We start from the raw sequence: 19,725 nt of genomic DNA, 5'->3' as shown, positions 1-19,725 counted from the left end.
CAGTGGCTCCAGGCTCCAGCCTCCGACGTGACTGACGTCACTGGTTGCTACACGCCAAGCGGCACAGGCGTAAGCAACCAGCGGTGCAGCTCCACCCACCTCCTCCCTCCAGCGCAGCATAATGAAAGAGATTCTCTCTCACCGCCGCAGCGCCGCTGATTATACCGATGTGAGAGAGAGACTCTGTCGGGAGTCGAGAGTGCAGTCAGAGCCGACCCGGGCCCCCCCTCGGGCAGTGACCGACGGACCGAATGGTCAGTCCGCCCCTGCGGCTTGTCAGGAATCCGGACCTGCCGGGCCCCCCTCGGCTGCGGGCCCCATAGTTCCGCCACTGCTGCGATCGGTAACCCAGAGTCAGACTCGGGCTTGCCTCGCAGCATCCATAGGCAGTGTTTACTTACCTTGTCCCTGGATCCAGTGATGCCACCGCGCTGTGTGAGCGAGCAGGACCTCGCTCGATTCACACAGTGCCTCTGTGTGATGCCGATCTCCGTTCCCTGCGACGTTACGAGGCATGGGAGTGGAGAACGGCGCCAAATTCAAAAACGTAAACAAACACATTACATACAGTATACTGTAATCTTATAGATTACAGTACTGTATGTAAAAAATACACACCCCCCTTGTCCCTAGTGGTCTGCCCAGTGCCCTACATGTACTTTTATATAATAAAAAACGTTCTTTCCACCTGCAAACTGTAGATTGTCCATAGCAACCAAAAGTGTTCCTTTATGTCAAAAATGGTTTTAGGGCAGCTAGAAAACAGCAATAATAAATTATAATCACTTGCAGAATTGTGCGATAGCGATTTGTGGGAAAATTCGTCATAAAAAATAAAAGTAATGACAGCGACAATTCTGCAACTGAGCAAATTTCAGTGATTTTGAGTTGATTACATTATTGAATCATTTTTATTATAATTATATTATTACTTGTTATAATTATTTATAATTATTTATTATATTATAATTTATAATTTTGTTTTTAAAAAAATGTCATACCCGGGATGTCTACTAGACTCTTATTTGGTCAGATTTAAGTGAGTTATTCCTAAGAATTGCAGGCCTACAATATAAAACACCAAATTTCCTTGCAAATAATGGTACCGCTTTCAGCACCTTTTTTCAGAAAGAATCATACCGCCAGGGAGGTTAACTGACCATATCAATAGCCCAGGAGTTAAATAGACTTGATGCTATACTCTGTTAAAAAAGTGTTCCTTGAATTTTTTGGAGCAGTGTACTTTAAGACCCCTTTCACACGGGCGGACCATTCAGGTCCGCCTGTCAGTTTTTTAGGCGGACCTGAACGGACTCTTCGTGCACCTCTATGGAGCGACGGATGTCAGTGGTGACATGTCCTCTGACATCCGACCCGCTTTGAGCCACTTAAGTGTGACAGATGTAAACCCTATTTCCCATCAGTCTGGCGGATCGGATGAAAATGGACTCTACGGTCCGTCTTCATCCGATCCCCCATAGAGGAGAGCAGCGCTCTGACAGGTCAGTCCTTGCACAGTGTGCAGAGACAGACCTGTCATCTGCCTGCTCAGCGGGGATCGAAGGAGCGATCCACGCTGAGCAAATCGTAGCCTGTACACGGACACGTCTGTGCGAAAGGGGCCTAAAGCACCTTTCAGACCTGTGCAACTGCATTCTGTGTGCAGGGCATCCCAATTATTTCAATTGGCTGCCCTACCTGCAGAAACACAAAATGAAAGACATCCCCAACCCTTTTTTAAAAATAGTGTGGCAGCGGGCTGCATGGTGCTACGGCACCGTGCTGTTTGGTGCGTGTGACAGCACACTACATTTGCCAATAAGAATTAAGAAGGAGGAGAAAAAAATAATTAATTGTACCCCTGCTCATTTACTAAAGTGCAGTGTGTGTGCAGGTCGGGATTGCAAATTTTATTTTGTGTTCCCCACCCGGTTGTTTTTTGGATTACAAGATTGTTGGTAAATATAAAGGAGGTTTTGCAAGGATTTTGCAATCAAATTATACTATACTGTATATGACTATCTACAGATAAGATATTGTTGTTGTTCTTGAGCATCTGCCTCTAACATGTAAAACATGAGCCAAAGTTGCTGAATGTCTAAATACTATTTTCACAGATCTAATAACACTGAATAATAGTAGTAGTAATAATAATGGAGTATTGTTTAAATGGAGTTTTGAAATGAACTATTTCTACTGTCTACAAAATGTGTATTAGGTTTAACAAACCCCTTTAATCACATTGTGCAGTACATAATGTGAATGTTTCTTAGGAATTGAAGTGCCACGTGTGTTTATGTACTGTATAACATTGTCATAGCAACCACCTCATTTGCATTGTCTGTTTTCTATTCGCACATGCAATCGCTATTATAGTGTTTTGAAACGTATGGTGTTTTTTTCAAGAACGCAGGTTTATTCACAGTAATGATACCCATTTTATTCTATTTCAAATCTCAATTTGATATTATGTTTATATACCACAAAGGAGAAGCATATTTATTTGTTCCCGCTAATCCCAGTTTTATTACCACTTATAAAACACAAATTGTGACATGTTGTACATATTCATCATTTCCATTATCTTTTGATGATATTCTATTTGTAAATAACATTCACTTTTGTGCTTTTAGTTATGAAAAACAAAACAAAAAATATTGTTCTGTGTTATCAATGCATAAAAATGGTGGTAGAGAAGGAAAAATATATTATGCAACTGATACCTTAAAGCTCAGTTTTAATGTGGAAACAAAAACTGCATTTATGTTTTCAGGGTGCTGCCAAACAATGTTTTAGCTTTTAAGGCTGGGTTCACACTAGAACATGGCCAGAGTCCAGTGCGTCCCTATTCACCACTTCAGGTCCGATTTTGGACTGAATTTTGGTCTAAATTCGGACCTGAAATGGACCAAAAAATGCACAGGACACAGGACTGTGCAATGCGCACAGGAGATGCTGCAGAGGTGTGTGAACTGGCTTCATAGAGAGCCGGTCACAATCTTCTGCTATGCAAATTGGAGTGGGGGAAACCTGCATCTAATTCGCACAGGTGTAAATCCAACGTTAACCTATGTACAATTGTACATATGCAGCACTGCCACTTATACTGCCAGTAGCCTGCAGTTAAAGTAGAAGTCCAGTCAAAAAAGTCCAACAGTTCTTTTTCCTTTTGAGATATAAGTTTTGCATGAATAAATTAAAGCTGGCCATTTAATCACAGCACTGTGAGGCTGCGTACACACGGTCGATCCATCTGATGAGAATGGTCCGACGGACCATTTTCATCGGTTCACCGCTGAAGCAGACTGATGGTCTGATGTGCGTACACACCATCAGTTCAAAAACCGATGGGGTCAGAACGCGGTGACGTAAAACAGACGACGTGCTGAAAAGAACGAAGTTCAATGCTTCCAAGCATGCGTCGACTTGATTCTGAGCATGCGCGGGTTTTGAACCGATGCTTTTGTGTACTAACCATCGGTTTTGACCAGCCGTCCATCGGTTCGATTTTAAAGCAAGTTCAAAAACTTTGGTCTGAAGGACAAAAGTCCGATAGGCCGTACACACAGTCGGTTTGGACCGATAAAATGTATGCCTTTTGGTTTAATACTGTTTTAAAATGGTACAAGGTTTTTTATCTTAAAGTAGTTGCTAAGGCAAAAGGTTTTTTCATCTAAATGGATTCTTTGCATTTAGATAAAAAGCCTTCTGTGTGCATCAGCCACCCTTGCCCCCTTAATATTTACCCAAACCCCATCTCTATCCAGCGATGTCCACGAATGTCTCTGCTGTCCGAGGCTCTCCCTCCTGATTGGCTGAGACACAAAATTAGCACCATTAGCTCCCACTGCTGCCAATCAAAGTCAGTCAGCCAATCAGGAGAGAGAGCGGGCAGGGCTGGGAACACTGTACTTCACAGCTGGGCTTCACAGAGTAGTGACAGTGGGGACTGGGGTGGCTGTGCTGTGGGTGGCTGGGGGCTTCCCCCCACCGCTCAGGAGTGCTGCCACAGCAACAGACCAGACCTACAGGGAGATGGAGATTGCAGCTGCAGGCATGTATGTCCTCTGCACCTGCTGCTCGCTCTGCTCCCCCCTCTTCTTCCCGCTCGGGTTTACAGCTGCATAAGACGACAGAGTGGCTGTCAGTGTCTCTTTTCCCTGCTCCCCCACTCACCTTCTGTAACAGCACGAGAGAAGGGAGAGATGGCAGCTCTGTGGATTCTGGCTGCTGAAGCTTCAGTACCCCTCCCCTCCCAATGGCCAAGGGGAGGAACCAATTGCAGGAGATCAGCAGATCAGCCCCCCCCCCCCCCCGGCCTTGGCCCCATTCTATTCCACAACGCCAGTCCTCGGTGCCAAAGAGGTTGGGGACCACTGATTTAGACCACAAAATGTAAAAGACGAGAAATCGTTTTTTTCTCTTTTTTTCCTGAAATAAATGCTTTCATTTATCTGGTATCTAACAATACCAAACCTGACTGTTTTTTTCCTAGATATGGGGAAAGTGTACGGTGTAGAGATAATAGTGTATATATTGGATTTTATTTAATGATCTTTTTTTTCACACTGACAGTGACATGACAAGAAAGGCCCTATAAAAATATATTGAAAGACCCCACAAACTGCACCATTTTGAATAGCAAACACTCTGAAATTCTAGAGTTTTTATATGAGGCTTGCTTGACATTAAAGCGAAAAAAAATATGTATATAAGTAAGTAATGATACTATAATATACTTTATACTGCTACTTCAAAACATGAGAACACCAAATAAGTATGTCTTAATCACATGGTGTGAATATGCCAGGGCCTAGAAACACAGGAGTGCATTCTGTTGGCAATGTCTAAAAACTTGCATGTCTGATTTTTGGCATCAAACTGCATTACAGTGGCTCAGGATTGACAGGATCCAAGAACTACCCCAAAATAACTCTATATTTAAAAAATTTGACCACTCAAGATTTTTGGCAAATGGTACAATTTGGACTGTAAACATCAATTTTTCTGAATGCAATTGACAGCAAAATTAGGAAAAAAAATGATTACAAAATGTTCAACAAAAGCGTAAATTCAGTAATGGGTTTTCGCAAATACAGTAATAAATGGCCTAAAACTGTATTCAACAATATGTTTAGCTTCCTCTCCTATACACAAAGGCCCAGATTCACATAGAACTGCGGCGGCGTAACGTATCGTAGATACGTTACACCGCCGCAAGTTTTCATCGCAAGTGCCTGATTCACCAAGCACTTGCATGAAAACTTACGCCGACGGCCTCCGGCGTAAGCCCGCGTAATTCAAAAGGGCGTGTGCCATTTAAATTAGGCGCGCTCCCGCGCCGGACCTACTGCGCATGCTCCGTTTTGAAATTCCTGCCATGCTTTGCGCGAAGTGACATAATTTTTTCGAACAGCGACGTGCGTAGCGTACTTTCGTATTCCCGGACTTCTTACGCAAGAACAAAAACATTTTTATTTTCGACGCGGGAATGACGGCCATACTTTATACAGCACATACGTGGGCTGTGTAAAGTTAGGGCAGCTAAAACGACGACTAACTAGGAAACTAGACTAGCAGCGACGTAGCGAACGCGAAAAACCGTCGTGGATCGCCGTAACTACTAATTTGCATACCCGACGCTGGTTTACGACGCGAACTCCCCCCAGCGGCGGCCGAGGTATTGCATCCTAAGGTCCGACAGTGTAATTCAATTACACCTGTCGGATCTTAGGGCTATCTATGCGTAACTGATTCTATGAATCAGTCGCATAGTTAGGAAGACCCTAAAACAGAGGAGATAAGCCGTCGTATCTCTTTTGTGAATCTGGCCCCATGAAACTATATAAGTATAGCTTGGTGGGAACATGGCAGGGCCCAGAAACAAGGGAGCGCATTCTGGCTATCAATGTCTGAAAACTGGACTGCATTTACAGTGGCTCAGGAAGGACAGAACCACAGAAAGTACCCCAAAATGACTCTGATTTAGGTATGTAAACTCCTTAAGGTTTTTGCAACAGGGTATAACTTGAGTTTGGAACCCCAATTTTTCAGAATGCAATTTTCAGCAAAAATCAGGAAAACAATTCAAATGCAATTTTTTCAACAAACGTGCAAAATCAGTGACAACATGGTAAAATGCATCCAATAATTTTTTCATCTAGCTATCCTGTACACAAGGTTTAAGTGTTTCTTAGTCCCTTGGTGGCAACATGGCAGGCCCCGGAAGGGCAACATATTGCATTTACTGTGGCTCAGAAGTGGCAGGCCCTCACTGTGGTGACAAATAGGGCTTTCACTTGGTAGCAATTTTGGATACATGTATTTTTCTTTCATTAGTATTTCTTGGGAATAAATATTAAATAATTAGAAAAATTTAAATTTTCCCAACACAAAGTTTACATAATTTGTGCACCCTCATCAATTTTCCTCAAAATATAATCAACAAAATTTGCTAATTAAAATGGTATCACATTAGTGCAACTTTTATGTAACGTAGCAGAATAACAATGCTTAAAGTAAATATGTGTGTTTCACTTTACATGAGCTTTGTTCCGTTTTGATGCTACATTTCAATGTGTGCGGGTAAAAAATAGTGTGCATAAATGGTTAGTGTAACATTGAGATAGCATTAAGTTGGGTTGATAAGGGCACAAATTAGCATGACCGCTATTTTTTTTACAGATATGCAAATGCTAAAGATTTGAACAACCTTGCATTCACTTATGTGAGCATTTGATGCTTGGGAAGTAAACACAAATGTCATCCAGATTACCTGTGTGTCATTGTTGAAACTTAGGCCTCATTAACACAGAAATAATTAATCCATACTCTGTGTGAGGGCCATGTCAACCTGCACGGGGATACACTGATATACCGTGCAGGCAGTCCCATTGCTGTCAATTGGGACTCAGCAGCTGCACAGACACAGCTGCCGTTCCCAATGTGACATCCATGTGGGTGCCTGGCTTAAAAAAAAATATATTTTTTTATATAATATTTAAAAAAATATATATATTTACAATTTTTTATTTATGTGGGGCTTTTTTTACTTTTTTTTATTTAATTTTCTTCTTTTTCTTGAGGGGTCTGGATCTGATCAGTGGAGACCTGATCCAGACCCCCAAAGCAGATTTTAAGCAGTAGATCACTGCTATTAGTCATCTACTGCTCTCTGCAATCAGTCTGCAGCAGACCACTAAGGCAGTCATCAACTTCTGTATGGAAGGCTGGGTAGAGCTTTAACAGCTCTGCCTGACCCTTGCCGGTGAATGGATGTGCAGTGACATCACTCATGACATTATCCCACTCCCAATGTAAACACCACATGGAAGCGCTGTGGTCACTTTCACTATCAAAAAGCATCCAAAGCCCAGGAGCTGACATTTTCAGCTCCTGGGCATAATTCTGAATGGCGGCTGTCATAGTCTTCTAGCCGTTCAAGTTCTTGCCCCTGCTGGGATCTGTGGGAGCCACTGATTCCCACCGCTGTTTTAAAATAGCAGTAAGACATATAACTGCTGTCCCAGTGTTGAAATGGCACTGGGGACTTAAAGGGTCACTAAAGGAAAACATTTTTTTTTAGCTAAATAGCTTCCTTTACCTTACTGCAGCCCTGGTTTCATTTCCTCATTGTTAGTTTTTGTACATCACAGAAGCAGGAAACAGCTTGGAAAACAAAACTGAAACTGTAGGTACATTATATGATTGGTTTTTATCTATTTTTAATAATTTTTAATTTTTCCTTTACAACTCCTTTAACCTGTATAACCATATACGTTATATGTTATGATAACTCCCAAACCCATATATTACTCAGCTGAATCCTCCAAGGACTGTTTCTATTTTTTGAAGGCTCTAGAGGCAATATGTTTTCCTATCAGCTTATATCTCTGATTCATTGCAAAAGTCCAAAACAGTGGTGTAATTTTTTTTTTTTTCAGTAGGATAACCAAATATATTACTTTCAATTATGTAAAATACAATAGCGTCCTTTAAAAAGTGAAATACACGTTATGGGTTCAGCTGTGCTTTATTGTGTATGACTGAATACGATCATATAACATAAACATATTTCCGCTCGTATAGTGTGGTCCTGTCATGCGGAGCTGTTAAATAGTTGGGATAAGTGATCTTTCAATATACATTATTGGCTGCAGTTCTGCTCAATGTGCCATGCCTATTCAAGTAGCTTGTTCAGCATTTCGGCCCTAAGAATTTCCAAACCCATGTGTAGAGGATACTTTTTTTTTTTACATACATCTTCTTTTGTCATATTCAGCATTTGCTTGAGATATTTGAAATACAATATGGGTTAAAGCTAGGTTATGTGTTTTGCTATCCTTAGCCTACAATAAGTTGATTCAGCATAAGAACTCATCAGCTGTTTCACACAGAAATGAAATTCAGGTCCCGAGGACGTTCTTTTCAAATAAGAAATGAAAAAGAATTCTGAAGGCTGTTTAAGATGCATAATTGGTGTGCCAGATATAATGTCAAGGCCAAAGTTTACAGTGCAATGTAAAGTAACCTTTCTTAATAAGTTAAAGATCAGTGTGCAAAGTACAGTAATGCATAGCAACGAGTCAACCAGATTTGTTTCTGTAAATATGGTACTTTAGGTAACACAATATTCTTTCATTATAAATAGACAAAAACTGAGCCTTGCGCTATGATGGCCTGCAGGGCAAGTAAGTTTAACTACATTAAAGTGTAACACCATTTTATGTTGAGAAAAAAATGCCCTCTGGGTGAGTAATGTACATTGCAAGGATTTTAACCCCTTCCTGCCCACCCTGATATTTCTATAAATGGTGGTCACAACTCTACGAGGTGGAGTCTGAAGTAAAGAAAAAAAAATAAAAGTAGTAAAAAAAAAAAATAATGGTGGTCACATGATCAACAGCTGGTCTTGCCAGTTCCCGATCCGTGGTACAGACCAAGTACAGACAAAGAGCTCTGTGCTGGGAGAGTGCAGTGAGTGCACTCTAAGCACAGAAGCCTATGTTCGCCCATAGACAAATATGTGTAGCGTGTAAATGTTAAAGCACACCTTCTTTTTGGCCGAACATATGCATTACATGGGCAGCAAGGGATTAACAAAGATTGTTGCAGATTACAAATTGTTTCCACTCTGTTTCTGGATACTGATTTTGAATGGCAGTGACTGCTTTATTATCTTCATCCGGGGCACACTTCATGTTTTAATGAGAAAACTAAAGGGTCTGAATCCCCTTGAATGTATTTAACCTTTGTAAAGTATCTCACCAAAACAAACATTTCTATTGCAGAGGTTGGCTAAAATATAACTTTAGTGCAGACTTCTGAAAAATCAGTGAGCCAAGCATGACATTTCTAGGGATATTCTGTAGACCAACAGTCTACAGAAAGCCTCCAGGTTGCCATATTGCATTGAATTTACCAAAAAATTACCACAACGGCAGATTTAAAAGGAAAGGTATCTTTTAATAACATTAAATTACAATATGGCTTTTGTATATGCTATATTATTTGCTTTTTTTACCTGCTATAATTTGTTTACATATAATTATTAAAGGGTAACTCCATATTCATAAGAAAAAAAATTAGCAATAATAATAATAATATATTGTATACAATTGTGATTCAAGTCATAGTGTGATTGAATGTTATTAAAAATGACTGTCCTTTTCAATCCACAGCGCTGTCATTTTCTCTAAAATGCAATATGGCTACCTGGAGGCGTTCTGTACACAAATGAAAATGTAATTTCCTGCTTGTGTGATTGGCTTTTTGATTTTCTCAGACGTCTACGCTAAGATTCAAGTCCGATTTTGAGCATCCCCTGCAACAAAAATGCAATTTTTGGTGAGATGCTCCTAAAGGGATATAACATCTAAAGAAATGCTGACCCTGACAATTTCTTCATTAGAGCCCTGAAGGCAGGAGCTGATTGATAATTGAAAAAACACTCTTATACAGATTCACTCGGTACATGTAAATAGACAAACAAACAAACAAACAAACAAACAAACAACGTCTTCTTTAGAATAACTAAAGGTAGGAATCTGCAACAAAATTTGTTAAAATCTCATATACATAGATTCCCTAGAGGGGATGTTTTTTTCTCAACAAATCTGGAGTTACTCTTTATGTTACATTGCTATTTTGCCACCAGGGGACAAAATTATAGAATTGATTTTTTTTTGTTTTTGCCATTAGGGGATTCTGCCTATGGTAGTTATTGCTTCTGGTGTATAAGCTTCAGCTGCTCTTACACTTCCCACCACTTTTGTTTCAATGCCCCATAACATTGCATTAACATTCAACCTTCATAACCCCCACACACAAACCCTAAATATCCTCTCCTTCAGTTTTGTCCCACAAGTGTCCCATGGCCCCTTCCCTTCCTTATCACTGCCACACTTCAACTCCCTGGTGACAGGAGTTGTACTTCTTTATAGCCCTATCCCCATGCTCCTTCCCCCACCATAACACCTTTACATTTCAATTAACCCCTCCTCTCCAGCACTGTCCCACAAGTTTAGAAGTCTCATGAAAGCTATCTATCCCAATCCTGTAGGGAACCAGCATCATCAAGCTGACATTTTGAGTGGGGGGAGATGAGTGGACTACTGTTTACTGATCTATTCAGCAACCAGAAAACCTGCAAGTGCTCAATGCCTATAGGTACGGGTAGATTGTATAGATCACCATGATTTTTAATGGCAACTCTGGACTCAGATTGTCACTTTAACTTAGTGAATGTGAAGCTTTGTTTTTCCATGCACATTATTGAATATTCTATGATAAATTAGTTTTTACCACAATCACTAAGCTAACTGAAAATTCCTTTGCAAAGTGAACATTTCCTTGCAAAGTGAACATTCTTTTTGCATTTTGTAAATCAATCCGACTGCTTACTAAAATGCTTCTTTAAGGTTTTTTTCAATGGGTTTTTGAAAATAACAAACATAGGTAAGGATTTTGTAGATTTAGATCATGTGGAGATGGTGGGGGGGGGTGTAGTTTAAAAAAGTAATATAATGTAGAACACAGAGAAACATAATTTGTTTAAAAGTTAGATAGTAGCAACAACACTCTTCATAACTATATGGATGCTGCAAACATTTTCAGCATGGAAGCTTCAGGTACCTACTTTTTCAATGCCTGAAAGGAAAGTATATGCGAAGTCCAGGAATCAAAATAGAGGAATGGATATTACCGTTATAGGCGGGTTAAGGTAAAAGCCTCTCCTCCAGATTAGAAGCCCCAGGTTCTGGCAATGTATGTCATAGCTATGACGAAACACTGTTTGTTAGTAAGAAACACGTCAGCTCTTCGGTCCGTTCTGATCTGCTGTGGCATGTATTTTTAAATCCATTTTTTTAATAAAGGCAAAAACGTTTTTTGGAGTGCGGCTGTTCAGAATTTCTCCCTATTTGCCCTGAAAGGAAAGTGATGGACAACCCCTAAGCCCCTTCATACTTGTTTAGAAGTACCCTCTAACCCCCCCCCCCTCATTTCTTTCTCTGTCCATATCCCCTTCTTTCTTCTTCGCGCCCCACACAAGAACTTCTGCTTTTTTTTAACTTTGACTCCCATTAAATTACGACTAACCTAGCAAAACTGCTCTCCCTCTAAGCCATAAAGTAGCATATATCAGATAAGCTCCACTATAAAAATTCTGAAATTCCTTGCATCCTCAATCCTACAATCTTCTGCATCAGCTTATGACTCTATAACAGAAACTCATTTGAAGACTATAGCATTTCTGTTTCAAGCGACTATTTCTTATAACTATAGATGAGATTGAAAGTCTGTTATTTCCTTATAACCTGTAATTGTTTCTGTTTTGTCTTTTACATTTCTAAATAAACCTTATTTGGAAAAAAGACCCTGTCCCTACAGAAAATACTACAAAAAATAAAAGAAGATGTGTAAAATGTATCTTTGCAGAATGGTGATATGCTCACAAATTTTATATACACAGAGGCAGCTATGTTTGCAAGACAGCAATGTTTGGAGTTACCTCTTGCTGGACAGGCACTGCCGGCAATACTCTTCTTCTTTCGCAGGGTGCTTTTGGTTTCATTTAACTTTTGTATAGTGACTTGGTTGCTTTAAGAATAATAACTAATGTTTGTTAATTGAGGATAATCTTACTAGTATATTTAGCCCTGCCTGCAACTTTTTATGATAACAATTAGAAAAACATGTTGTTATTCCTGCAAAGCTATATTAGGGAATATATTTGATAACAATTAGTTCCACAAATCTGGCATTCAGAAATAATTATGTTTTCAGATATCATTAAAGTAATGAAAATAAACCAGATGTTTCTAAAAACACTTCTAGTACCATATGTTTTTGCAAATGGTGGCTGTGACAATATTTAATTGGCATTTAGTGTATTTAATAGCAGATCTGGTGTGTGTCTACAAACACAGTAAATATGGTTGGGATTTGGGGAATGGAATATGACAGGTTGCTAAATATACATAATCATGTTTTTCCAAAAATTATCTTCTCATCTATATTTTTATTTGTATAGGCTTTTAAATGGGGGATATTCTGTGATTTTATATAATGCAAGGCAACCTCTTTCTTTGTGCTTCTTTTGCCTTAACTCCATGTCACTTCTTGATTTTGCTCCCCCACATATGCTTGAAGAGATGGAAGCTCTATGCACTATTACCTATACTGAGAAGTTTAGCCTAATTGATGGGGTTCTCTTACTATACAAGATGATTTATAATGCAATCACACACTAGGGAAGGCAACATGAAAACAATCAGGACCCTGGCCACACTAGTTGTTTATTACTGAGCTTGCATTAATTAACCACTTGCTTACTGGCAATTAAACCCCATTCCTGCCCAGGGAAATGTTCAGCTTTCAGCGCTGTCACACTTTGAATGACAATTGTGTGGTCATGCATCACTGTACCCGAATACAATTTTTATATATTTTTTCCACACAAATAGAGCTTTCTTTTGGTGGTTCTTAATCACTGCTGGGTTTTCTTATTTTTTTCTACAAAAAAAAAGCAGTTTTATAGTTTGTTAAATTTGTTTACAAGCAGGTCATTTTTCTCCTTCATTGATGTGAGCTGATAAGGCTGCACTGATGGGCACTGATAGGCTGTACTGATGGGCACTGATAGGTGGCAATGATGGGCACTGAGAGGTGGCACTTTAGTTAATCAGTCTCATTGTGCATTATCACCATATAGCGCCCTGCTCCTGTTGAGTAGGCGCTATTTTGTAAATTTAGTTACCTGAGCTGTAGTTTAGCTCAGGGGATTGTACCAAATTGTGAGTTTCTGTTCCAGTCCAGCTGTGTTGCACATGTTCTCCTGCCTGCAGGTGTCGCTGTCACCGGAAGTCAAGGTTGGGAATACAATAGGTTGGGCACATTGAGTGCTTTCTTCCCAGAAGCAGCCCAGTGGGCGCGGTCAACCTGCTGTGCTTTTTGGGAGAGGGTACTTAAGGGGCAGAGACCCTTCTGGCTGGGTATTCTGATTCTGACCTGGTGGCCCTCCTGGCCTCAGGGATGCACTGACAGTGTTTTTCCGGTTTCGGGGCCTGCTGGCCCGAGGCTCCGCAACTGAGAGTAGGCCCAGAAGTTCCTGGGGCCTACTGGTCCAGGGGTGGTCCTGTGCTGTCTTGCCTGTGGGAAGAAGATGAGAAATTGGGGACTCAATTAAAGGACGCACCCGGATCAACTTGTCTCACTGTGCTGCCGGCCTGGCTGAAAGAACCTGGTACCGTGAGCTGTGTACTTTCTTTGGAATTTGCGTGGTTACACGATCCTGTGGCAGAGGGCTGTGTAACGACCCAACGACACTCATCAAGCCTGTGGCAGAGACTTTGAACGAGCTTCGCACTGGCTGCTAGGACAGTGAGAGTGGGCCTATCCGGTGGTTGCTAAATCCAGTGTGAAACTGATTTGTCATCTGGATCCAAAACTGTACCCGTGATCCACAAAGCAAGGTACCTGAATCTTCCCTATCCCTCTACCCCTTTGTTGAGAACCTGTTTAATAAAACTCTTGAAGTAAAGGGAAACCAAAGTTTTGAACAACTCTTCAGGAGAGATCCCTATATCGAGTGTGGTGAACAGTAAGGTAACATAAATTAAACCAGCAGCTCCTTCGGGGGTAGTGCTACATATATATATATATATATATATATATATATATATATATATATATATGTATATACACAGTGTATATATATATATATATAGATATATATATATCATAGGGGTGCACTCACAGCATTATTCCATCTAGCGAATTGCTTAGTTAGAATAACATGATCCACGGGAGGACAAATTGCTATGTACCAAAATCTTCATCCATAAACTGAATAATAAAGTATTTGGAAATATATGTGTATAAACAGCAACACAAAATATATACCGTATGTAATATCTTATAATAGTCTAAAGTGACTTGTGCAATCAATGTCCACAAACCTCACTCTCCAAAGTGACTGGTGCCGAATTCCAAGTGACTTTATATGAAAAATTGGTCACAACTTCTGCGCAGAAAGTGATCAACAATTGTGTCCCCGTCTCAGTTCCACACTCACTAGATAGCTTCACCCCAACAGGGGTAAAATGCATGTAGTCAGATCAGCCTTTGTTCCAGGTATCCAATGCAGGGACCTCTTCCACGGTGTGTTAAATCACGGGATATCAGCATGTGGATGGATGGACGGAGGAACACTCATTTTGTAAATTTAATAAAAAAAAGTTTTTTTTATTTATAAAAAAGGCACTCACTAGTGCCAAAAGCTTGAACAGAGTAAATTCAACAGATCTGGGACAGCGTGCGTTCAACAGACTAGATACAGGAAACGGAAGGTACCGGAAGTGACATGATCGCGTTCCAATTTTAACCTTCAGAGCTGCTAATCAGTCACTTTCACAGAGCCCTCCCCCATCCCGGCAGCCCCCCACCGCCCGTTGTTTCCTGAGCTCTCCCGTTGTGACCAGGAGCCTGAAAACACAACTTTCGGCTAGGAATGAAAGAGTATTGTGAGACCGAGGCAAATCCATACCTCAATCACGCATGTAAACATTGAAACTGAAAGCAAAATCACTTTCAGTTTCAAATACACCATTTCCTGGCCATTGCAGTCAGAGGACACATCTAAATGAGCCAATCTGTGCTTGGTTAGATGGTGTGAAGGACAGGAGAGACAATGGGGTCTATTAGACCCCTAATGTCTCTATAAAGAGTAATTGTCACCTGCCCAATGCTATCACAGGGTTTATTAAACCCTTGTGATAGCAATCAAGTAAAAAAAAAGAAAAAAAGAAAAGAAGCTAAAAAAAAATAATTATAATAAAATATATTAAAATAAAAAAATGCTGTAACCCTGTTGCCCCGCACACATGCAAACGCAAGCCCAGGGTGTGCACATATATGTAAACCGTGATCGCACCAAACATATATCACCATGAACGTCAGAGTGAGAACAATAATTATAGCACAAGAACTCCAAGTTATTTATAAACTGATGCATTGTAAAGGCTTTTAAAGTGTCACCTATAGTGATTTTTGCGCACAGTAGTTCTTTGAGATATCATGGGCCCATTTAATTTTAAAAAATTGAATTTTTGCTATCTCTTTACTCAATGAAACCTCATCTTTTATATTTTAACCAAAACATGGGTATTATATTGTTTTTGCACTAAAATGTATTTTATTTTTATTTTTTCCCTGAAAGTTTATGTTTAATAGACAGTTGTGCAAATAACACGTGGCATAAACATTTGCAGCTATAATCTTTTTATTTTGCAAGGCCTCTGCTTTCAGAAAATAAATAATATTCTGGGGATTTAAGTAATTTTATTGCCAAAATTACATTATGTCTGTGAATGTCAGAGTTTTACAATGCCTCATGTAGTTCCGCAACAGCTGGAGGGCCGTAGTTTGGAGATCCCTGCTCTAGACCTTAACTGGTTAAACACGTTTTGGTGCACCTAAATTGTACTCAACTGATTTCATGTGAGCTACATTTGGGTTGTAAAACTTAATTTCAGACACATTGGGCCAGATTCACATACATTTGCGGCGGCGTAACGTATGTCATTTACGTTACACCGCCGCAAGTTTTCAGCGCAAGTACTTGATTCACAAAGCACTTGCCTGTAAACTTGCGGCGGCGTAGCGTAAAGCCATCCGGCGCAAGCCAGCCTAATTCAAATGGGGCGTGTATCATTTAAATTAGGCGCGTTCCCACGCCGAACGTACTGCGCATGCTCTGTTTTGAAATTTGCCGCCGTGTTTTGCGCGAAATGACGTCACACCAACGTAATTTTTATTATTGAAGAAAATACAATAATAACATCCAACATAAAATTGTGACACAGATGTAATAAATTGCATAAATAGCAAGCTAAAAGTCCAAATGTGATAAATCCCAACACCAAAGGAGAATGCTCTGAGATATATCTTCTACAGGTAGTTATTCCACCATGATTGCTCAATGCGAAGGTGGCCATTCACCAGAGATGTTTGACCCCTTTTTACAGGATGGTCAAATAGCGCTTTTGGAATACCAGTTTGATTCCACTGACAGTCCAATTCCACTCCACTGGTCGCTCGGGATAAAACTAGGATGTGAAAAATGGATAAAAGTCTCATAGTGTAGTATTTTAATTAATGTAATAAAAACAGCAGCAGCAATAGCAGTTACACTCACATGTTGAAGTGCCTGGCTTGGCACTAGGTGTAATCAGCGTGTATAAGTCGGCTAATCCCTTGAGGATGGTGTGTGTTCCACGTCTCTCTCCGGAGGGCAAAGCCTAGTGTGGGGTGTCACATTAAGACCCAGAAGTAGCGGATCCTCCGATCCAACATGTGTTTTGCCGTGATTGGCGTCTTCAGGAAGTGACTGTTGCTGGGAGACCTAAAGCTAAGGACCCAGCAGCGGATCAGTTTAACCTTGCCTTTGTTTCAGGCTTTTATCTTCACTACAAAGAAGTTGAAAGGATAATCAAAACACATTGGCCCTTATTGCAAAAAGACCATACCCTTAGAAAGATTCTTCCCAACAAACCCAAGTTTATCTATAGAAGGGCCCCAGGTTTTTGCAATATGCTAGCTAAAAACTTTATTCCACCCCCCAAGAATCCTCCCACTTTTTTGGATTGTAAAGGGTTCTACAAGAGATGTAAAGCATGTAGAATCACCAGGGACAAATTCAGGAAAGTTACCAGCTTTCCATCAGTGATCACGAGCAGTGAATATGACATTAGACAGTTCATCACTTGCGACACGAGATATGTTACCTACCTGTTAATGTGTCTGTGCAATTTCAATACATTAGCAGAACCACCAGAACCATGGCTAAAAGAGTGGGGGAACATATAGATAATATTAAAAAAAGGGTTTAAATACCATAGTGTTTTCACTGAACATTTATAACGCCTCATCCTTATCCTTTATAACGCCTCATCCTAATTGCATATTCACAACTTTGTTGATTCATTCACTTTTTAAAGCAGATTTGCCATGGGAAAAAAATATTAAAAGCCAGCAGCTACAAATACTGCAGCTGCTGACTTTTAATATTAGGACACTTACCTGTCCTGGAGTCCAGCGCCGATCGCAGCAGAGGACGAGCGATCGCTCGTCCCTCTGCTGCTCCCCCCGCCATCCACACTGAGGGAACCAGAAAGTGAAGCGCTGCGGCTTCACTGCCCGGTTCCCTACGGCGCATGCGCGAGTCGCGCTGCGCCCGCCGATTGGCTCACACGCTGTGTGCTGGGAGCCGAGTGTTCCCAGTACACAACGGGCGACAGACGGACGGACTGTCCGCTGAAAACGGTCCGCCGGACCGTTTTCAGCGGACATGTCCGCCCGGAGATTTCTGTCTGATGGTTGTACACACCATCAGACAGAAATCCGCGCGTACACGATATGCGCGGCCCTGGACGTTCAATGCTTCCACTCTTGCGTCGAATCACTTTGACGCATGCGAGGGATGGCGGGCGATCGGACATGTACGGTGAGACGGTGAGACGGACATGCTTCCAGCGGACATGTTTCTTAGCATGCTAAGAAACATTTGTCCGCCGGAAAACGGTTGGCTGGACAAATGTCCGCTGGAAACCTGTCCGGTCGGCCGTACACATGACCGAACATGTCTGCTGAAACTGGACCACAGACCAGTTTCAGCAGACATGTTCGGTCGTGTGTATAGGGCCTAAAGGGTCCAAGAAGTACAGTGGGAGCTTTGCTAATTGCAGAATCTAACTAAGCAGCTTTGAAGGATAGAAAAGAAAGTGTACATGATGGGAGGCGGCTTTTGCGATAAAAGGAGTGTTTAACAGCCTTAACCCTGGTAAATTTATGGTGTCCGGAATTGGGTTTTAATAAAACCACAGGCATCAACAAAGCTGGAATGTGGTAAATTGGTGCTCCTGTTAAATAAAAACTTTCTTGTGTTTTCAAGCATGGAATAGAGGAGAATGAAATTCTTAATTTATCAATTGTGTTATAAAGCGAACATTTGCTTGTTATCTATAGCAATCAAACAGATTTTTTGATTTATTTTCAGATTGGGTTTGGAAAAATTAAACTGGTTTCAATGTTATGGAACATAAACACTTTTCTTTTTTTATTCATGAAAAATTGAGTGGATTTAATACAGTATGGCACTGCTGTGTAAGGGAGGCTAGAGGCTGTGAATACAGTCCATGCTACTTACTTAACCCTATTTCAGTAAACTTAAAAGAAGGAGAAAATGACAGCCAGAAAGAAGAGAATGTGTAATTCAAACCACAGTCCTGCTTTATTGCCAAGTGTTATAGAGAATAAAGAAATCTAGTGGTGTGAAAAATGCTGTGTCTGCCTCTGCCACTGATAACAGCTAGGAATGTATTTGGTTTGTAAGCCTATTGTGTACTTGACTTCACTGCATAAAGACTAATGTATCTGTAGGAGTCTGAGTCATAGTCTCTTAGCCCTTGTTAATGCTTTACATGCAGGTTTAAGCTCTTAGACTACCAGAAAAATAACTGACAAGAACCCTGGGTGTTCTAGTATGAAAATAGTGAGGTTGGATCTAGAATTTGCACTATAGCCCAACTTCTCCTATACTAGGTGAGACCACCTATCAAGGATATGAATCAAATATGAACAGCAGGACATGATTGGCCAGAGCATAGTATTTGCATAAAATACATAGCAATTACTTTCATGGTGATGTGTGCCTCCAATTTTGTGAGATGTCCCTATAGAAGTCTACAACTGAAACTTGACACAAATGTTTACTTTAAACCTACTTCTCCATCACCATACACTGCTTATAACTGTGGCTATAGCTGTGATGAAAGAACATTGTTAATAGAATGCAATTGGTCATCATAGTATGACTCAACCCTTGAGTAAAAAGTTGTCATTCTATCAGACAAATGGAGTTGCAAAGCAGTCTGCTCTGCTTCGTTGTCTCTTTAACCAATTAAGCCTCGGACCATTATGCAGCTAAAGGACCAGGCCCCTTTTTGCGATTCTGCACTGCGTCGCTTTAACTGACAATTGCGAGGTCGTGCGACGTGGCTCCCAAACATTATTGACGTTCTTTTTTTTGGTGGTATTTGATCACCTCTGCGGTTTTTATTTTTTGCAGTATAAACAAAAATAGAGCAACAATTTTGAAAAAAAATCTATATTTTTTACTTTTTGCTATAATAAATATTCCCCAAAAATATATAAAAAAAAACATTT

The sequence above is a fragment of the Rana temporaria genome, chromosome 4, assembly GCF_905171775.1.
Source record: "Rana temporaria chromosome 4, aRanTem1.1, whole genome shotgun sequence".
NCBI lineage: Eukaryota > Metazoa > Chordata > Amphibia > Anura > Ranidae > Rana > Rana temporaria.
The sequence above is the reverse complement of the archived record's forward strand: the minus strand, read 5'-3'. Positions refer to the sequence as shown.